Source organism: Agelaius tricolor, unplaced genomic scaffold (genome assembly GCF_023055355.1).
Source record: "Agelaius tricolor isolate 1412-34295 unplaced genomic scaffold, bAgeTri1.0.p SCAF_12, whole genome shotgun sequence".
NCBI lineage: Eukaryota > Metazoa > Chordata > Aves > Passeriformes > Icteridae > Agelaius > Agelaius tricolor.
In genome coordinates this window covers 21,188,073-21,207,578 of record NW_027269272.1, presented here as the reverse complement: position 1 = coordinate 21,207,578, position 19,506 = coordinate 21,188,073, and the positions used below count along the sequence as shown (strand labels likewise).

The following is a 19,506-nucleotide window of genomic DNA, read 5'->3' as shown; positions in this document are numbered from 1 at the left end:
AGCATTGCCCCAGTCTGCAAAATGAATATGGATGACACCCGAGAAGGTTATGCTAATTAGTCTGGTTGAAGTCATTCCACGGCTCAGATTGCGTAAATTAATATTTTTAACTCTCATTTTAATGGGAGGAACAATTGAAAGCAACTCTAAAACTGGAACATTGTAATAAGCTATTGCTAGCCTGTAGACGTGGCTCTAGATGATGATGCTAATAAAGAGGGGATAACGTGTTTTTCTAAATATCTTTCTCAAAAAGTGTGCAGATTAAATCTAACACATACATTTCAGGATTTAATTTCTATGTCTTTATTCTACTACTGTACTAGTAAAAGATTCAAATTTTCGAACATATTTATAAATCACAATGTTATGAACACTAATTTTTTTTCTAAAAACTATTGAGTCTTTTTAGTGTTGAAATTAGGTCTTTTAGAGTGATAAGTGCAGACCAAATTAATTTCAAGTCTTCTTTTTCTGTTTCAGAGTAGGTGATCTGCTCAGCTGAGCTAACTCTATCTGCATGTTAGAAACTACCATGAGTGTGTTTGCTTCTGAGATATTTATGTACCCTGCTTTTTCTGCAGTATCATGTGGAAGACCCTGGTTAACTTTGTTTGCTCCACAGAGATGCTATTATGCCTTTTGTAGAATGCTATGCTTATGTATTTTTGTTAGAGGATTTTGGAATTCCTAGTCATCTCTTCTATAGTTTCTGGGGTGGAAAAAAAAGCCAGAAGTCCTCTTCCATCCCACTTAGGAAGCCCCTTAAACACTGAAATTTCCAAGATTGTTGTTAAGGAAGGAAAAATACTTATCCTTTTACATAAATCTTTAAATTTTGGAAGGCACAGCTTTGCTTAAAAGAATTTAAATGGAACAAAGTGAAGTTCTCATCCAAACACTGAGACCTAAATATGCATCAAGGCCCCACTGTCATCAAGAACCTCAGGTCTAGGACAGCAGGTGTGCCAGGACATATTTGAATATCATTGGAGATGTGTGCAGCACATTCAGACATACTTCTACATTATTTATGAGTGATGGGACTAATGATGGAACAACTGAAGTTTCATGTAAAGTTGTAGGAAAAGAATTTTGCAGTTTATGAATTATTTGGCCAATTTGTGCTCCAGCATGATCACTGAATTGCCACCTAAGGGAGCTCTATTGAGGGTTCAGGTACGTGTGCCTTAACCCACACGTCCTTGTGAATGCTCAGAAAGAGGTTTTGAGAAGAATTCAAAATCTTGGTAAAACAAAATGTCATTTGTACATGACATTATCCAATTATAACCATAAAAGGGGCTGAGGGGCTGGGCAGGGACACCTCCAAAGAGCCACAGGAGGGGATCAGCCTGGCAGGAGGGGAACCAGGGCCAGAGCAGATTACGACAAGCAATGGACTTCATGAAGTCATTACTATATTTTAAATATAATATTGTTCATTGCTGTTTAATCACTTTGCTGTTCAATTTACAGTAGCAGCTGCTGTAAAAACAGCAAGCAAAGCCCAGCACTCCTGCCTGGGGGTGGCAGGAACATCTCTGCTCCTCTGAGGATGCCTGTGCCACGCTGCCGCTGCTGCTGCCCAAACCCCTTGCCCTCCTCACACGTGTGCTGTAGATAAAGAAATGCACCCCCTGTGGGATCAGACAGAACTCTGACAGAGCTTTGCAACCTCTGTCCCAAACAGGCTGTGCTGCAGATTTAAACCTTTGAACACCTGGAGTGAATTATTTTATAGGAATAGATTAAAGAATTTTTGGGGGTTGAATCTCTCAGAGGCAAGCACACACCCCATGCAAGGCTCTCCCTGTCTAAAACAAAATGATAGCCCCATGTGAGTTTTCTTTTTTTTTAATCTCAGGTTTTTGACATGTTTTCCCTTGGCTTAAATGATTGTTTTAAGGGCAGCGATTGTGTGTTTTTTCTGTGTGAATGTTTGTGTGGAAAAATGTCTGCTGGGTTAACAGACAACCTGCATAGTCTGACACACAAGTGTTTATCTCTGTACAAGGCAATCCAGCAGGATTTTTTTTTTTTTTAAGCAAATTTTCCCAGTTTTGTTTTGGCTTTGGTAAATGGCTTGCTTGCATTGCATTTCTAATTAAGCTTGGGTTTATATTGAGAGATTATTTCCAGTAATGCATCTCAGATAAACAGGTGACAGCAAACCACAGACAAATCCATCATGAATTCTGGCATTATCAATCACTTTTAGCTAATGCCAAAATCTCCAATGACAAGCATTTAACTCTGTTCAATGTGTTACTGTATGTCAATTGTTGATAGAGAGTTTTTTTAATGATCTTGGATGTGTCATGCTCCACTTAGAATTCTCTAGTGTTTCCACTGATAAATGCTGAGGCATAACTGTCATTTGCATGAACAGAAGCTGTAATTATAAATGTACTTATGGTCTGTGCTGAAGTCAGGAATGCAAAGAAGGGTGTTTGCTAATGTAGAAATATAAATAATGGTTACTAATGTTCACTGTTTAGCATGGAAATTATATTTCTAATCATTTGAGATGCAGTCTGTTTTTTTTTTTAAATGGTATTAGGAGGCTTGATTTCTAATATTTGCTATTTTGCAGTTGCTGATCATATAAATAAGTTTGGCAAGAGTTGTGTGCCCCTTATGAAATTACAAAAAAAGTGTGAGAATCAACTTGGTTAAATTAAGATTTAAGGTTAATGAAGACCATTTGAGAGGCATCTGCACCACCTCAGAGCTGTATCCTCAATTTTTTTTTTTATTTATCATCTTTGGATGAAGCATAGCTGAACAAAGATTCTCTTGCTCTCAAAACATGAAGCAGTTTTTGACCTAATCAGAAGTTGCTGTTTGCTGGCAGGGAGGCCCTGGGTTTTGGAAGGAAATACTTGAATTCTTCTCAGCTACCAAAGCACAGAGGCACTTGGATGGCTGCAGGAGATGAGAAGATGCTCTGAGCTGTCTCCTCTGCCGCCTGCCCTGAGGAGCAGCTGTGCTGTGATGCTGCCCCAGAGGAAGGTGTGGAGCTGCGTTTTGCTGGCATCGTTCAAGGGATTTACCAGACTGGAGCAGCCCTTTAGCTACTCCAGAGGCTTCAGAAACACCCCCAGGCCACAAAGGCTCAGAAGTGAATCTCTGTCTTAATTACTGGAGGAGGAGAAGTGCTGATGGTTCTGGTCATGATGCAGAAAGATACCAAGAACTAAGATATTTACCAAAACTTTTGCAATCCAATTTCCCTCACAATCATCTCATTAATGTCCTTCCACTGAAGACAGATCATTCCATATAATTTCTAATTAATACTATCAAGATAAGATGATTTTCCAATGAAAAATATCTTCCTTGAGTTAAGTTTGATGAAATGAATGAATAGTGACACTATTTGTCTGTTGATTTTTATTTTTAGCATTAATTCGTATTATCTTGTTCTATATCAATTGTGCTTTGGCAGTATGTGAGTTTGTCATGATTGGATCACAGCAGATGCATTTAGGGGGCTCCTTTTAAAAATGTTTGATTTCTTAGATGCAGTAGATTAACAGGAATGAAATAGTTTCAGTGTGTTACACATAGGATCAATTCTATGGCCAGTAATTTGGACTCTGTAGACTAAAGCTCTGTGGGTAAATTACTATAATAAAAGACATAAACTAAAAGGGCTTTTTTGATTTTTTAAGTGATTACAGCGAACAAAGGTAATGTAAAAACTTTTAAACATATTTTAGCAAAAATTGTTCATAGGCTTTTTTAAAGTAAGTTTAAAATTGCTTTTTAATGACAGTCAATGTTGTTTAAATTGCTTCAAATGCTGTGTGCAGAATTTGTTCACTTTTGCTGGGATTATCTTACCCAACCATTTAGCACATATTTATTAACTGTAAATTTATCTTTGGTGCATAGATTCTATATTAAATATGCTATTCATAAACAGAGGAGACTGAGGGTCATTTTAGTTAGGAATAAGGAACCTAATTCCCAAAATAACAAGTACTGCCAGAATCCTATTTCCAGCTCCCTGAAACTTTGCCTGAGAAGTTGTTGCTAAGAAACACCATGAAGTGTGCAGCTGCTCCAGAGCAGCTCCTCCTTTACCCTTCCTGACATCTTCAAAATATAGAAGAAGATTCTGGGTTTTACCAATATTTTTAATAGGTGTCTGTGTCCTGACTGGCTTTTTTAAGGAATGGACAGAGAAATGCTGGCTGTTGTACAGATGAATAAATTACAGCCCCTTTGGAAACACGGGGCTTGTATTGTCACTTTTGTTTAAAAATCATCTTTTGTGACTCAGATTGTTGGAACAATTCCTCTGAACTAAAAAAAAAATTACATTTCCATCTTCCAAAATCCATTCTTATTGGTTTGATGCATGAGCTGGAGGAACAATTGATTGACACCAAGATCGGTAGGCAAAGATTGAGCTAATAGAATCAGATTAATGGGAACATATGGTAATTACAACTGTGAAAAAACAACTTAGAATTTATAATGTTGCCTTGGGGCACATAATCAGATGTGTTATCAATGAATAATTAGAGTTGATAAAAATCATCTGGTATGTATAGGATTGCTGTGCATAGTCACAGATGTGTGTTAAATGAAAGATCTATTGGAAGTTTCCTGCCTTAAATATGCGTGACATGTAAACACATTGTGATAACAAAAAAATCAAATCAATTCCTGCAGAATGCTTCGTGGCAGAAGATCAAAGTTTATGTATGCTCATCATTAATATTCCATAAAAGATTAATTTCATGCCCTTTATTGCATTATATTAATCACTTTCCCTAATATGTGGGTTAAATGAATATTCCTGTAACAGCTGGCAAAATACTGGTATGTTAATAATGGAAGTAAAAAAAAAACAACTTTATGGACATGAAAACCTCTGCAACAGATTAAAAAAAGTAATAAGTGACAAAATAGAAATAGGAAATACCTACCACATAAAATTACAAAAGCACTTCCTTAGGAAAAGTGGTTCTGAAGAGCCAGTGTTTAGGGAAGTTCAGATCTTTTTGCATCCAATATCCCCATTCCTCCAGTATAAAGTAGGGGCTCACAACCCATTCAGATGTACAGTGGAAAATACAGAGAATTGTGTGTGTGTATATATTCATATAGAGCCAACTGTGCCCTGAAATGGTGAGAGATTAAAATCTAGGAAAAAGGGAGACCATGCCAATGACTACAGAGTCCCCGTTTTAACAGCAGAAAAATTGCTGTTATTTATCCTTCAAATTTATTTAGGAAAAAAGGTAGTTTCTTTGTTTTCTTTTGATGTTTCTCTGCTTAGAAAGCAAAAAAGAACTTGGGTATCCCTGTGCAAAAACATGGTATTGAGTGTTTGTGCAAGGGCCATCTGTAATAAAGCCTAGGATTGGGGTCTTGCTTGAGTTTCCTATGTATATAGACTCAGGTGTTGAGCAAGGTACTGTAGCTGAACTCCTGAGAAATTCTTTTACTGAAGTGAGCAATAAAGGCTTTAATGTCATTACTGTAATGCAGCTGGGACTGGAACTGGACTCCTGCAGCTTTCAGAAAGAGATGTAAATGATCCTAAGCCTACCTTCAGCATCGTTTAGATTCCCATAATCTTAAGGAATATGAGTCTTTAGCTTCCAAATATATCTTAGCCTTTAATTATATGCAAAATTCTGGGAATGTGAGACTCAGAATTCAGTCCTGAAAGACTGCTGTATCTCAGGTTTCTGGAACTTCTTCTTAGGACTCGTTGTCAACACCAGGTCCTAAAGCTTCAATCTTGCTGTGCCAGGCTCTGGATGTTCTCTGGCATGGCAATGTCACTGTCCCATCAAAGGACTGTCCTGTAGTTTTATTGGTTTTATCACTTCAGGACCAATAAAACCCCAACACTGGGGTTTTATTGGTCCTGAAGTGATCAAGTGGAAAGATGCAGAATTCAAGGATATCCAAACAGAATAAGTAGTACAGGGACAGTTCCTGTATGAAATCTCCGAAATGGTTGACTACAAATGAACACTTATGGGGGAAAAAAAAGAAGAGGAAACTTTGAACTTAAAAATCAGCTGAACTCATGCTCTTCCTGTAATTCAACACAGTCTTGTTTTCATGTGATGCACAAATTCTGGTAGTAGATCTCATTTGGCAGAGGCAATCGTGTTCTAGTGCAGGGATCAACAAAATTAAAATAATAATTGATTTGACTAAACAACGGTGCTGTTTAGAGCTGTCCACTGCCTTGCATTAAGTACATAGTTTATTTTATTTTTAAATTTAGGGTCTCAACAAGGTGAAAAACACAAGTCCTTCATTTTTCATGCTCCCATCATATCTTCCTGCTGTAAATTTCATTCTGTTCTCAGAGTCTGCATTGAAACGTGTCTGGAAAAAAAATATTCCTTGAGACAGTTGAAAATTCTTTTTTGTTTCTACCTGTTGTGATACCTATATCAAAACAAAAAAAAAAAAAAAAAAAAGGAAATTTTTTTCTTCCATGGAAATTTGAATTCTACCTTTAATGACAATTTTTGTGACTTTCAAAATCCTGTGATACTGGTGGTGATAATGTGGTTGTTTACTCCATTGGCTACTTGATTAAGCCTCATTTTAATCATAGTTACAGCGATATTCACCTCTTCAAAATAATGTCATTAGGATTTAAACCAGGAATTAGTAAGCAACTCACAGCTGTTGTGCAAAATGTTTGTATAGTAATGCATATTCATGAATATTTCACACAATAATGCTTATTAATCTGATTTTTGCAGAGAAACAACTAAATGATACTTTGTAACTTGATGTTTGGCAAATAATGCAGTTTGTTTTTCATGGCTGGTGTCAGTGATGTATGAATCTCCCTCCTTTTATTACGTCACTAAACATCACAAAAAGCAACTTTGCAGAATCTAAATATCATTGAGGAAAATATTTTTCTTTAATTTATTTTGTGCTCAGTATGGAGGGGCTAAAGAACCAGGGTGACAAACTGTGGAATATGTCCCCAAGGGGTTAATTTCTCTTCCCAAACACAGCAGAAGCTCCCAGACTCTTCCCATGGAATCTGTTCTTGGTTTCAAACAGGGGAGATACCAGTAGTTGGAAGCGATCTATTCTTAGAGCCATAACATGAAGCAGATTTTCTTTCCTAATGTATAAATTTATAGATATAACCTGATCCACCCTCTTTTGAGGAGGTACACCAGATGATTTCCAGGACATGCAAATCTAAATCCTTCTTCTGTACCAAAATTTTATCTCTGCTGTTTAAACTGTTATTTGCCTCATGTCTGAGTAATACACGGACCTTTTTTTCCCCCTTTCATCTTTTCAGCCACATCTCGCATATTTAAATGTTGCTGCTCTGGGTCCTTCTTGGAGTCTGCTTGCTTAGAGGATGTTTTCCAAACCTGTGGTTCAGCTGTGCCTTCTGTGGAGTGCTCAGGGTGGGTTGTGTGGGCTCTGTGGCAGCAGTGGAAGTCATGGAAATCTCAGCTTGCTTTTCCTACAGCCTTAGCCATATAACCCATTATGATTTCTATTTTGTCCGATACACCTGAGGTATACTGCACTTCTGATTTGTTGTAGTTCTGACATTTGGGGACTTTTTTGCAACAATGGAGGCCCAACCAACCCTTTGGTATCTTGTGCGTGTGCAGGTGGTTATTTTTGCTGGAAGTGTACCAATTTATGGCTTGTCCTGGAATTATGTTCTGCTGTTTCCTTCCCTGAGACTTAAACTCTATTTTTTCATCTTGGTTCTGAAAGTGTAAAGTGTGATTGAGAGAAAATAATTTCTGAAGTCAGAATATGAAATTAAAACTTCCCTTCTCACCTGCAAGATGTGATTGACTTTTGAATTGAAATAGCCTTGCTCAATGTACTTTTTCAAGTGCTTGTAGGTAGTTTTGTAATTTTGATTACTTGAAAATCAATAAAGTGAAGCAGCCTAAAGTCAATGGTTCACGTGTTCTGCTCTTTCTTGAAAAAGAAAAAAGTTTAGGCTTACTGAACACTTAGTGTTTAGTAACTTTACCTTTCTTCCCCAAGTTCCCAGAGGATGTGGATCCAATTAGGTTCTCACAGTGTGTTTTCTCTCAAGTGCCAGCTGAGAAGCACTTGGAATCCTTGACTTAAAAGAATTGTTGATCTGGCATAGATGATGGGTTTTATTTTATTTTTCTGGGGGAGCTTGAACCCAGCACCTTTAAGATTTTTTTTCAGTGCTGTATCAGCCTTGAGGGGGGACAACACTATTATTTAAATGAATTTAATTTAGATATAACTAGATTTTGTTGAGTGGTCACTAAGCAAAAGTTGTTATGCAGATCATGAAGGCTTCCTTGATACTAGTTTTGCTACTAATTTTTTTTAGGGCAACTCCAATGAACTTTAAAAAGAAGAAACCTTTTCCTTAAGATGTTTCTGCTTAATGCTTACTTAACTAGCAGACCTAGGGATCCTGTCCTGGAAGGAATCAGATTGATTTTTTTTTATCACAATAATTTGATAGAGGAATTTTACATTTCATGCTGAGGCTATAGGTCAGGCTTCACTGAAGTCTATAAAATCCTGTAAATTTTCAATGGGTATAGAAGAAAAGGAACTTCAGCTTGAATAGTTTGGTTTATATAAAAGCCCCTAAAAGTGTAAGCAAGCAGAAAGGAGGAGTGAGGTGCCTAAACTGGAGCATCATTTAGGCTTTTTAAGAAGTTTTTGGGCACCATGAGCTCTCAAGTTAGGTCACCATATGGATTGTACATCCTTTACCTCTGAAGAGCATAAGGCAAATCCCTACCCAACTAGCTGTGTTTGTTGATTTGGGTTTGCAGGCTGGCACAAATTCAAATCTGAATAAGAAAGTCCTTTCATCACTGACTTTATGCTCCTGGTGCACTTCAGGGTGTGTTGTGTTGATACACAACAGCTCCTGATGGCACTCCTGCAGAATCTTTCAGTAGCTTTTTCAGTGTAATAATTTTGTTATCTAGAGCAGCCTGTCTGTAAGTTTGGGGTTGTGTGACTTAAATGGTGGTCTCTTATCCCTTTTTCCAGCTGTAAAGGACAGGATTTTATCCATACCATGTAGAGAGAGAAACTGTGTTTGGTAATATCTGTCTAGTCATTGGTAGTGTCTCTGTGTCATGTAATAAATGAATTGTTCTCATCTAGTTATTAACCAACCCATTTTGTTGGAATTTCAAATGTAGGGAACTCCCAGAACTTTGGGCCTGTAAGCCTAAGCTTAGAATTAAACACAGGATTTGATTTGAAACCTTGAAAAAGGCTTCCAAAGTTAGGTGCTAGAAGCAAGAATGTGGATTCACAGTTTAAAGCAGAGATATATTAAGCTAGGTAGAAGAAAGTTTAGAGTTTTAGAGTACAGTACTTTAAGTTTGTGTGTCATAACAATTAGCTAAGAAAACTTACACTGTAGCATGAGTCCATAAGATGAAATATTTAAAGATTGGGTCAAAACCATAAGCATCCTTATTGGCAGTGTTTCATTGGTTAATAAATCCTTAAAAGGTCTTTGTAACTGGAGGTCTTGTGACCTTCTGAGCCATGCAGTGAAGAGATGTGAGCTGAACTCTCCCTTCCTGCCTATGTAGAAGATAAGAAAAATAAACACATCATCTGAAGCAACTCAGAGGTCCCATCTCTAATTCATTCAAAATTCCTTCACAAATCCTCACACCATTTAAGCATTAGCTGATGGGCTGTGTTGCAGGATTTGTTTTGCTCAGCTTTGTTAACCTCTCCTGTAGCTCTGTGCAGGCTTCCATCAGCTCTAGGAAGGGTGCATGCCCTTGTCAAGTGCTTAAAAAGCTTTTCCTTTTCACTTTACTGATGGAAGACTTATGAATTTGGGATTGGATCAAAAAGTTGCTAGTCAAGATCCTTCATGTTATAGTTTTTCAATAATTTATAGCATTGCTCTTCTCTCTTGCCTTAATTTTCCTATTTAAAAGATTGGAAACTCTAAATGAAATTAGGTGCCATTTTTGCCCCCTGAATTTTAATTGAAATATCTAACAAACTTGTAGTCATAACATTCCACCTGTAGTACTGCAAGGCAGTGTTATAAAAGAGAAAAATTGTGCTCAGTTCTGGTGTTTCATAATCTTTATTAAAAGTCACCAACAAGACTGGTGAATATAGAATGGAATTAGAAGGGCCTAGGATTGCTTACAAATGAAGAATATAAACTATTAAACTTTTTTCTTCTTTCCTTCAACCCATTAATGTTGGCAAAGTCAATGAAATTCATTCATGTTTCCATCCTTGAAAAACTTGTACACAGTACAATGAGTCCATTTAGTAATTGAATAGCCAAGCTATGCACATTATTGCTTATACTCTTACTTCATAAACTCTTCTTTCCATTTTCATAATTACTTATTTTTCAGTCCCCCTTTTGCCTTACAGTTTTCTAGTCTCTTCCTTATATATACATATCTGGAAAGAAGTGCATTCTTTGTGTTGCAGTTATGCTGCTGCTCTCTTAAGAGGAAATAATACTTTTAATGTGTCATGTGCTGCTGCATCTTTCCAGCAATCATTTGGAAGGGAAAAATGCTCATCTGTAGTTACAGAATATCATTATGGGCAGTTTGGACTTGCAGGATGTATCTTCCACCCTAGTGGAAAAAGTGTCTTGGCTGATTTTTCTATGCTTTTATTTTAAAAAAGTGAGGCAATAACAATGAATAATTGCAAAGCTTAATATAACAAGAGACTCTCCAGGCTCAATGGATTAATAGTCCTTTTATTTTTTCTTGGGTTTTTATTTTTAATAAGTCAATAAGTAGGAGATATCTTACCACTGCTTTTGGTGTCACCAAGGAAAACTCAACATTTTTATGTGTGACCTATATATAGTGAAAAGGTGGTAAAAGGTGGAAAGGTTGAGCTGTGTGACAGCTGTACCTTAAAGATCCAATGAATAATTCCCATAAAAAGTGTTTTTGGGTGGTTAGCCATTTTGAAATTTAGTCAAATATTAAAACAATTTTAAAAACCCCAAAACTATACCTATTTCCATATAGAACTTCAAGCAATTATGGCCCACATACATGTACTGTCTACAAAATATCACTGCAACAAAATCCAAAGTATCAGAGTCATCAGCAACGCCCCTTAGAGAAGCCAGTCTACCACATATAAACCTATTATTCTCTAAGTATATTCTTTGGCTTGTGTAGCATTTTTCTGAAGTCTGTTGTAGTATCTTTTGGTCAGTAGATGGTGCAGCAGGTTACAAACACGTTGATTTTCCTATGTGACATCATTTTGACCGGTACTTGAGTCACTAGTGTAAAGTTATTGTTAGGACATGTTTAATTTATATTAGTAAATTCAGATGAAATTTATTAGGCTTTAAGCGTGATGAGTGAGTTTTGAAATTCATAAATAATGCCTGAGAGGAGCATCGGACATAAATTAGCAAATTCACAGCATCATAAGAAAATGTGGACATAAATTAGCAAATTCACAGCATCATAAGAAAATATGGATAAAGTGAATGGGAATGTCCAATAAAGTGGATAGATGCAACCTTACTGATATACAGAAAATGGGTTTGTTAAATTTCTCTGGAGAGACATTTGTCTAGAACAAACTCGGATTAGAAACCATTGCTACTGGCATGAATTGTATCAAGCTCTGCAGGGAGTTCTACCAAAATGACTCCAGTTTATTTCCCACTGTAAGCACAGCCCTGTCACACTGGTTAGCTTGGAAGAAAAGGAAGTTGGTTCATCTGTTACCTAACACCAGCCCAAGCCATCCTATGACTCCGTGCTGAAGAGCACTGTAGTGAGATGCTGCTGCTTGATTGAATCTCAAATTACATGAAAAGGCCCTTATGCTGTACTCAAGCATGAACTCAAGAACTTGCAAGTCAGTTTGGTGTTTAAGAATCAAACACATCATTTAGAGTCTAGTGAAGTTCAGCGTCTCTGCCTCGTTAATTAAAGCTTTGTTCTCCAGCAGCCACGTCTGTACTCAGGCAGCTTTTCATCTCCTCGAGTGCAGGGGAGCAGAGCTGCCTGTAAGACGTGTGATGTACTCAGTGGAGTTGGAATTTTCTTTATTTGAGCTGTCACAGGCTGTGATGTGACACCAGGACAGTTTTCTGCTGTAGACACCACTCTGTGGTGTGGAGGCATTTGTTTCCTCTCTGCAGAGAGGCAGACATGGAGATGGAACACCCCTTGGCAGGGCGCTTTCTTTTTTTTGTAATAGTTTTGGCTCAGAGGAAGCTTTTTCTGCTAGACAAATATGCATGACAGACCTTTAGGCCAAGAAAAATAATTGTTTCTGTGTAACATCAAAAAATACCAGTGGATAAATCCAGCCAAGAGTTCATTGTGCCACGTGCTGCACATTCCATGCAGTCAATGTAAAGCACAAAGGTCTGAAAATCCCCGGGAAATATCAGATGGCCCAGGCTTTCCTTCTTTAAATAGGAATAAGGTGTGTATCAGCAAACCTACCTGCTCAATGCTGCACATGTTTCTGAACTGTTTCCTGTAACACAATACAGCAGCAAATTCTCCTCTGACAGATTTCTGAATTGCTTATTAGTTAAAAGGTTTATGGTTAGTGAAACACACAATTAAAAAATTGAATCTGTGTGAGCTAAGGCTCAGCTTCATCCATTTTTCTCTTTTTCTGAATGAAAATTTATGAACTTATTGATGAATTATTGTCTTTTCCATTCACGTAATCAATTTTGTGCCAAAAGACCATTGCAGGAATCACCAGATCCAGTCTGTATTGAAATGAACCTCAATTTTCTAATTAATTCCTGCAATATTGCATCAGTTCTAAACTACTACTAAAATATGAGGTCTATTATTTAAGAAAAAGAAAATTACAGGTGACTTTACACCTCTTTTTGTGACATGGTGGAATAATCAAAATTTAAAGCTCCAAGGTCAAATGTCCTGTCCTGACTCAGTTACTGCTCAGTTTGATGGCAGTAGAGGAACACAGATGCCTGAGCTGCAAAATTGCTGGAGTTTCATTATATAACTACAGCATATTAACAGGAAGCCATTAAATCAAATTTATGTGTGAATAGCCCAATTGGTAGGCACATTGGCTCCATTGTGTGAGGGATTAAATAAATGTAATACTTTCCCATTATTATTCACTGAATAGCTTTTATTTTTTATTAAGTTTTGGTTAAAATGTGCATGGTCATGTTGTTAGAGTGACATGTCTGTTTCCTTAAAAAATGTGTCTATACTGAAACAAAAAGTGCTGTAAAGTTTATAGTGCTATTAGTACAATTTTAGCTTTTTTTTTCTTTTACTATTGCCCCTACCCTGTATATTTGCATTCTGCTGAGCAGTTTGCATGTTAGTAATTTTGATCTAATAAATTGTGTGGCTGTTGAGGAATATGAGTCTTTGGGAAGTACTTTCACAAATCTCTAAATGTGCACTTAGAAATCATGGAAATATCTCAGTTTCCAAGTAGAGAGAAACATGAATAAGAATTGTTTCATGAGTTTAAAATTTTCTCAGCAAAATGCCAGAGGGTCATCACTGGCATCGCATTCCATGTCACAGCCGTTTTTAGGAGTTGGATTCTAAATTGCATATTTTTCAATTTATGCCCATTTTCTCTGCCTTTGTCCCATTTCCTACTCTATAATTTACACCAACATTTGTCATCTCTGTTTCTGATCCAGGGCCTTTGCTAAATATACTTAGACTGAGTAAATGAAGCAATCTCTGAATTGTGCTTTTTTCTTTGGTGGGTTGGCAGGGGCATTCTCTGTAGCATTAACTGAATGACTTTCTTTGGCAAGGTGTTTGTAGCAGTTATTAATCTTGTTTTGTTGTCACTGTCATCTCAGGATGCTGACATAAATTACTGTATTTTCATTCCCTTGAAGGAAAGCACAGGAATATATTGTAACAAATAAAATTTTTGAAATGGTCCTTACCACTCTAAAAAAAAATGTTCACATTTCTAGAGAAGGTTAGCCTAATCAAAGGAAATACTGGTTTTTAAAAGCAGCAGTGCTGTGTTCTGGAGACTGTGGGTGTACTGTGAGTAAGAGCTGCCACTCACCAGTGGAGGCTCAGAGAGCTGGCACAGGTCATCACCACACAGCTCTGCTCAAGCATCCTCCCCTTTCTGCTCAAGCTCCTTCTCCTGGTTTTGTGGGGGAAGTTTCAAGCAGAAACCTCTCCCCTGGGCTTGGCTGAATTGCTGCTCCCGGCCTCACACCAGGTCCAGGTCCAGCAGACATTGAAGGTTGTTATGATCCTTCTGCCTGGCAGATGTTCCCCCTTCTCCACATCTAATAACAATTCCTCATTGGCATTTTAGTGGAGCTCAAGCTGGAATTGTGAAGTGGCATTCTCACAGAGAGCAGTACTAAAAAAAAAATGTTGTGTTCATTCTCCTTCAGCTCTGGAAATAACAGTGTAGACACATAATGCAGCATTGCTTAAAATAAGTGTAAAAATCTTGAGAGGCTTCATATCTATAATCAAATCTGCAGGCTGTTTCTTCATAATTATCTGGTATTTTACTAGTTTCTGATGCTGTATATGCCACATCTGAATATATATGTTCTTGAGCCATCTTGCATAGATAATAGAATTTGATATGAATAGATTTCTTTTTGCATTTACAGTCTCGTTAGAAAATTCTACTAGTAGTTGATACATGTTCTACTTTACATTTTAAAGACTATTTTGGTGAATAAGCCCTTTTGAAGGATCAGAAAATTGGCATATGTCCTTTTTCTCATGTTATATTTCCTTGTAGGGCATGGATGGAATGGAACTAGGAAAACAGAAAAATCATCACTAGGGAGAAAAATAAAATAACCAGAAGAACAGAGTCTCACAATCCTCAATGTCTTTATAATTTTTGGTATTTCATATTGTCTATCACAAAATAGCCAAAAGGTTGATTTAAAGCTGTGTTTATATTCATTGATTGGTGGTCACTTGAGAGCATTCATGAAGGTAAAACTATGGTGAGGTTTCTTGATGCACAAGGGCTATCACGTCTTTGACAGAAGATTTATAGTTTATGGGGATTTTTCCTTTGTTTGTGGGCTTTTAAGTGTGGTCACTACCTGTGGACTGTATCAAAGAAACCCTCTTTTAAATTGTCTGAGCCAGTAGTCCTTAAATAATTTTGGTCCTTCCTTTCTCCCTAGCAAGCACAAAAGGAAAAGACAGAAGAAATTCCAAATGGCAGGGGAAAAAAAGAGCATTGAGCACATATTACATTAACTCCAACATTTGATGGGTCTTCAAGATGTAATATTTTGGCAATATTTTATTGTCTAATGACTGCCAAAACATTTTGGCCTCTTCATGGTCACTGCCAATAAAAACAACAGAAGTTCAATAAAATATTCTTCACATTCTTTAATTGGGCTAAGAAGTAAAATCATGATAGCTTTGATTGCTTCCACTTTCTTTTTGTTGCTGTGGTTTCTGTTGGAGTCTGGTCAGTAAGGGAAGAGATGATGTGGAAAGGATGCCTTCTGAACCTCAGCCAGGCACATTACCCAAAATATTTTGATCTTCCAATAAGCCTTAAACTAAAGCCAAGATTCAACTGAGTAAATTCGCATTGCCTTCATGAAAATTAGCACATGCATTCTGCAGGTTTCATTCCAAGTGGATTCTTCAGCATTCTGCTGGCACAGAGTTCCTGAAGTTATCCCTGGTACAATCTACCCTTGGAATCAAATGAAGGTTTTAAGGTGTCCTTTTTCACTGATTAAGTCAATTAGCAATTTTATCATTCAAAATCAGCTTTATTCCTGATTCCCTCTGTAAAAAAACTTTGGCTGAAGCAAAACTGACATATTTTTATATTTTTACCAAAATATAAGCATTTTAGTGAGGGGACAAAAAAAAAGTCTGGCTCCATTTTGTTGAAAAAACTTCTAGTATCTGCTGAAAAAGAAAAGTAGACCAAATAGATTTTTTTGTTTCTCTTTTAAAGGATAATAAATTGTATAAATCTGTTTTTACCTTTGCAGACTAGTTAAAAACAGCCTTTCCCCTTCAATCTGTCGAGGTATTTAATACTATAATTCAGATTTTTTTTTTCAATGTGGATGTTTATTTCATGGTATATTCTTCTTCCCAAAGTTGCAATTAGATCTGTTTTAACAAGGAAACCTATTATAGTAGCTATGTGAGGAAATCCATACGAACTTGTAAGGAATTCATTTTACATTAGCATCCATGCCATATTCTGACATAAATGCTAATTGGAATGCTTCAGCTGATTTTAAGTGACTGTGAATATGCTGCACAGTAGAGTGACTTTCACCTTAATTTTAGTGGTCAAATTAAATTCATTGACTATTTAAGCACTGCTCCCTCATCCAATCACTGCTTGAGCCTGATTCTAAGGGGCAGAAAAAACAGCTGCAGAAATCTGGGTAGGAAAATGGACTCAGATGTGGTGACTTGGAAGACTTAGTTTGTGCAGGGAGTTGGAGTTCCATTGAAATGATAAAAGGGTTGGTAATTTATGCAATAGCTTTAATTATTGAAAACAAGAGCCAGATTCTCTGCTGCCTGAGCATCTAACTGTGCAGGAGCTTGGATTTTCATAAGGCATCTAACTGAGTTAGGGACCTAATTCCCTATAAAATCAACGTCTGTAACCTGTTCAGCTGCCTTTTAAGTGTCCCAATTCCTTCCTGCTTACCTTTGAAGCTGCTCTTGGGGTCCAAATCCTGTAATTCACTTAAGGAAACTGTGGAAGGTGTCTGTTCATGTTGGTAAAGGACTTGGATTGTTGTTCCAGATCAGCTGCAAAAGCTTCCATTGTGCCAAAGCAAACAGATCAGTCACAGTTTCCTGATTTTTGTATGCTACACAACACAAAGGATGGTGTGCACTTGGTGCTGCAAAGGAGCCCAGTTCGATAAAAATTGTATCAGTTTAATCAATAGTAATGTTTTCTCTGACTAAAACATGCTCATAAGTGTTGTTTTGAAAGAACAGGCCTTAGCAAAGTCTCTACCTTTTAAGAGCCTGGGTCTTGTTGGCCTTGTGCATTGTTAAATACCCATTGCATCTTCTGCCTGCCTGTATTAACATACCATGGGCTGTTCCTGGAAAAGCCACTCCAGAAAGATGCTGTTTCTGGGAACAGGGTTACAGAGCTGGTAATGTTGATTGGTGACTAATTAGTGTCATTCCCAGAAGTATTCTCTCAGGAAGAATTTCCGAGAAGGGACTGACAGCGTGGCGTGCGTTGGTATATTTTGGAGTTTTGTTACCCCTCCCATAAAGCAAAGTTAGGCCTGTGACAAAGGGCAGTCATGAAGTTGTGTTTTTTTCCTAACCATAATTAGGTAAAGCATAGCTCTGTTGCCTTCATTTCAGCCCTTTATCATATTTTGTGCTTTTGTTACAGCAAAAACACCATGAAGCAGAGCACTGATGGGTTTAGTTGGCTGTCTCTGCATTACTTCTGTGCATGCAGAATTAGGAATTATTAAATAGGCTGTGGACATTTGCGTGTCTAATTTACAAAAATATCTACTTGTACATGGGAGGACTGGTCTTGTGACAACTCTAATGAGTCCATGATGGACGAAAATATCTTAAGATAATTAGTGGAAGAATCTAAGCAAATAAAATGTAAAGAATAAATAGCGAAAGATCAGGCAAGCAAAACCAGCATGGCTAAGGAAAGCAACATTAATGAATGATGTTCCAAAATACAGTATAATTCCTAGTTGGTTGGAAAAGAAAATCCAGAAGATGGTCTGGATTTTGTCCTTAGTTAAGAAGTCTCAGGAACATTGCTGGCAGTGGCAATTGTGAATTGTGTGTTCTTGTCTGGGTACTCAGACAAACCACTTTGGATATCCAAATCCATTTTTTCCTTATTCAAAAGGCATCTCTTGTAGGATGGTGTGTAATTTCAGCTCATGGTCTTCATTTGAAGGTTCTGTTGATACAGCCATGCTAACATAGGTTTAGTTCCAAAACATCTGTTGTTCATCTGCTCTTCCCTAAGGACTTTTGAAGATGTGGCCATTTGGATCAGCTGTGGATATGATTTGTTTATGTGTTTGCTTATTGGCAAGGTATAAAATGAGCAAATCCAGATAGACTGGTTCCAATTTACACAGCCCAGAGCCAACTCCCCTCCCCTCCTCCAAGCAAATTTTCTAGGATATCCTAACATGTTTAGATGACTGGGATAAAATGCAATATCAAATGTGTTTTGCAGATACCTCTGTGTTTAAACTCTGAGTCTAGGTATTCATAAGTTAAGGAAAAGTACCAGAATCCAATATTGCTGTGAAGGCAGAGGCTTCAAGGGCATGGAATAGTGATTCAGGGTTCCAAGGTATTAAAACTGTTTTACCATTAGTTTGTTGAATGGTGTTTGGTTGAAAAACTCATAATTTAATTTTGCCTCAGTGTATCTGAGAATTTAGACTGAAAGATCCATTGTATGCAAAGATAAATAGATCCTCAGCATCTCTGTATTTGTGTCCCTCACCTTAAGGTCTCTCTTACCACCAGGAACCTTGGCAGAGCACATCATGATCACAGAGGTTTCTCCCCTTGCAAGGACACAACTTCAATGATGAGCTGACTTAGCCAAATTTTTGAGTAGGTAGCGATGGCACTGAAACTTTTTAAAAGAATGGAGCTACCCTTCTGTCCTCAGCCTTTTGCTGTGGAAAGTAATGAAATAAAACAGTAAAAATGGAGAATCAGCCTGGGTTGTGTGCAGCCTTTGCATTTAAATTGCCACGAGGCCTTCTGCAGTCTCCCCAGTTATCACTTCTGCACATGTTCAGCCTCTGCTGCCTGCCAGCAGCTCTTCAGTCAGTTGTGCACAGGATTTTCTCCTGAATCAATCCATTCTAAGCTGGTAGTAGAGCTACTGATGTATTTTAATGAATTCTGTTTCACATTTTCCCATTTATACTGCAGTTTATATACTGTCCTTAGAGATTTTGGTATTCATCTTCTCTGGCTTCAGAAGAGTGCTCGAGAACCTGGTAAATGACAGCTCCTGTGTTTTTAAATTTTGCTGTAAGGTTTCAGCAAGATAATGTTGCAAGAGTGCAGAGGTTTGGAGTTGAGTTCCTTTTTGTTTTGCTTTGGTATGGGTTTTTTGGGGTTTTTTTTTCTTTTTTAGTCTATTTATTTTTTAGAAACTGAAGCCGAGGACAAATTTTGTTTAGCAAGTACCAACACGTGTATAAATGTCTAACAATGCTCAAACCAATAAGAAACATGCTTCATGTTACATCAAGTGTAAAGGTCATTTTTCCAGTGAAATAGTTGATTTTAGGATAAATGCAGTGAAGGTAGAACCATGACTCATGAAGTTTATGGTCTGCAGTGGTGCAGCCAACCAAGTTTTGAAATTACTTGCCTTTCTTAGCTCCATCACTTACAGAAAAGCTCCTAGAACTTTGTTCAGACCCCTGATTTTATTGCCAGCTGGTGTTTATTAAAGACTACTTATTCTTGTGCTTTAGTTTTT

General features: G+C 37.3%; 1 protein-coding gene across 10 annotated transcripts in view; it reads left to right on the top strand.

Annotated features, from left to right (window-relative positions):
• The window catches only part of NLGN1 (neuroligin 1), a 426,523-nt gene that overhangs the window by 304,325 nt on the left and 102,692 nt on the right, over window positions 1–19,506 (top strand). The window lies entirely within an intron of this gene.